This window comes from Myotis brandtii, unplaced genomic scaffold, assembly GCF_000412655.1.
Source record: "Myotis brandtii unplaced genomic scaffold, ASM41265v1 scaffold29034, whole genome shotgun sequence".
Classification (NCBI taxonomy): Eukaryota; Metazoa; Chordata; class Mammalia; order Chiroptera; family Vespertilionidae; genus Myotis; species Myotis brandtii.
In genome coordinates, this window is record NW_005361097.1 from 841 (window position 1) to 3,518 (window position 2,678).

General features: G+C 36.6%; 1 long non-coding RNA gene across 1 annotated transcript; it reads right to left on the reverse strand.

Moving 5' to 3' along the window:
• Positions 1-502: 502 nt before the first annotated feature.
• On the reverse strand, positions 503-848 carry LOC102244131. Its single transcript, XR_313754.1, has 2 exons — positions 710-848; positions 503-592 (listed from the first exon to the last, which is right to left on the reverse strand). It is a non-coding gene; the product is annotated as an uncharacterized LOC102244131 (long non-coding RNA).
• Positions 849-2,678: the final 1,830 nt, after the last annotated feature.

Below are 2,678 nucleotides of genomic sequence, written 5' to 3' on the forward strand. Positions count from 1 at the left end.
GGGAAAAGTCTTACTTACCTCCCAAGATTCTCTTAAGAATTGGAAAAGATGATACAAGCTAATGCTTCTCACACTTGAATGTGGGTATGAAACCCTGGAGACCATGTTAAAATGCAGATTTGGATTCAGTCGATGTGGAGTGGGGTCTGAGATCTGTATTTCTCCCAAGTCCCTTGGATGGAGGCAGATGCCAGAGAAGCATCTGAGGCACGTCTTAAAGCCCCAGAGCTAGTATTAGCTCTGCACAGCAGGGGCTGCCCTTTATTAAGAGAGAGCCTCCTGAAGGATGGGACACTGACAAAGGGTGAGAAGTGATTAGGGGACTGACTGTTGTTTTCTTCTTTTCTAATAAAAAGGAGAGGTCAGCACAGAAATGTGAGCGTTCTCTCAATTCTAAAAAGATAGTCCCCCGATTCATTTAAATAGTGGTTCATTTTCAACCCCCAAATAGGACTTTGCAGAATGAGCAAAATTTACCCAAGCTGACTAATTAGAAACATACCTTTCCTGGTGACTGACATTTGACAGTAGTTTTAATTCTATTCTTCCCACCTACCAGATAGTAAACATCAGCAGTGCATCTTAGCATTTCCTATCCATGAAAACAAAAGCCAAAAGAGAGAACAGTGTTATTCATGAAATACTTAAACAAGTATAAAATATCAAGTAAATATCCAGGGAATAAGTATAGAATTGTATGACTACTCACTCCATGTTTCTTGATCTCGCAACTTTCGGTCAACTCTTTATTACTTTCCTTAGAACATGTGGTTTCCCTGGCTGTGAACTCAATAAAATATGCGTATCCAGCCACCACCTGGAAAATAATTAACACAAAGTAGAACCTTCATTAATATTGTATAATAAATGATATGTTTTTACCCTAAGGGATCTTAGGGGAGAATATTAAAATTTTAATTATACACTGCTCAAATGAAAGGTATACAAATAAAGTACAAATGTTTGACAATTAACTTTTAGTTTGTATGCATGTGTAAAATATTTGGCTGTTAGGAAACAAGGCTACAATTTTTATACTTTTCTAAGTTTTATTCTTCAACAACATTCAAGCACTCAAGTTGTAATAGAATCTAAGAAGAGTAGGAAGAAAAACTTGAACATTTTCTTTAAGTATGCCTTATTGTCATGCAAAGTCCTGAATCAGAGAAAAACTGAGTTAGTGTCACTACAGAAATTGTGGGTTAAATTATGTGATTAGGAAAATTCTTTGGATTTTTTAGTTTGCCTCTCTTAATTATTTTATATTAAGAAACCATTTTAATCTCTTATCAATAGTTTTTTAAAATTGATTTTTAGAGGGAGAGGAAGGAAAAGGGAAAGAGAGAAACATTGATCAGCTGCCTCTTGCATGCCCCTTACTGGGGATCAAGCTCACAACCTGGGCATGAGACCTTACTGGGAATTGAATCCACAAACTGTTGTTGCTCTGGGCATTGCTCAACCAACTAAGCCACACCGGCCAGTACTGTAGCAACAGTTTTAATCTTTATACAATGCTGTGCCCACAGTGAATATTTTTTGGCCCAATTAATTTATTTTTTATATAAAAGAGGCACACTTTATTTATTTAAAAAATTAAACTCATGCTTTTTAAAAATGCACTGACTTCAATAAAATTGAACATATGGCCTTTCAAAATGCCATATCTTATATCTCTTACACTTAAAAAATATACTTGGTAAAAATGACTTTAAATTGTGTGTTAAAAAGTTAGTTGATATGGCGAACTTCTAGTCCAAGTTATTCTAGGATCTAAATAAGTGTGTGCGTGTGTGTGTGTGTGTGTGTGTGTGTGTGTGTGTAAAAGAATACACGAATATATCATCCGTTGACGAGAGATGACTATTATTTTTATAAATGAAGTTACAGCCCTGGTTGATGTGGCTCAGTTCGTTAAGTATCATCCCATGCACCAAAGGGTCCTGAGTTTGATTCTCAGTCAGGGCACATGCCTAAGTTGTGGGTTTAATTCCAGGTGGGGAGGGTCGGGGCATGACGGAGACAGCGGATTGATGGTTCTCTTTCCTTCTCTATTTTTCTCTCTATAAAATCAATAAAAGTGTATTAAGAAATAAAATAATGAAGTCACAGGGTGATAGTAGAATCTCGTTTGAAAAGCAAACCACAACAGTCTTCCCTTTCTCTGTGTTTTTTAAAAGCATGGAAAACGTGTGGCGGCGGAAGAGAGCAGGAGAACAGAGTCATAGGAAGAGCTAAGCTCCCCCTCTACTTTTTCTGGCATTGATTTGCTGGGTAAACATGGTTACATTTTTAAGAATAATTTAATACTTAACTTTTAAGACTCCAGGTTATGTGTAAATGGGAGGAAGGTTCTAAGAGGATTATAGGGTCTATATTTTGGTGATCATAAGTTTTCTTGCTCATTTCAGAATATATCTTAATCCAATTTTCCATAACAATAATGTTGATCAAAGTAATGTTGCCCAAGAAACTGGACAATATGTGACACAAACCACAACTGATGGCTCAACTCTATTCAGGGTCAAGAAAAAGGAATTAAATAGACATTAAGTCCTCCATTTGAGGGCCTCAGGATGGCATCTAAATTGCCGTTATCAACTGGTGTCATTCTTATCAAAAGTCTTCCCTGCTCAAACCAATCCTGCTCAACCTTTGTTATTACAGTAGCGATAACC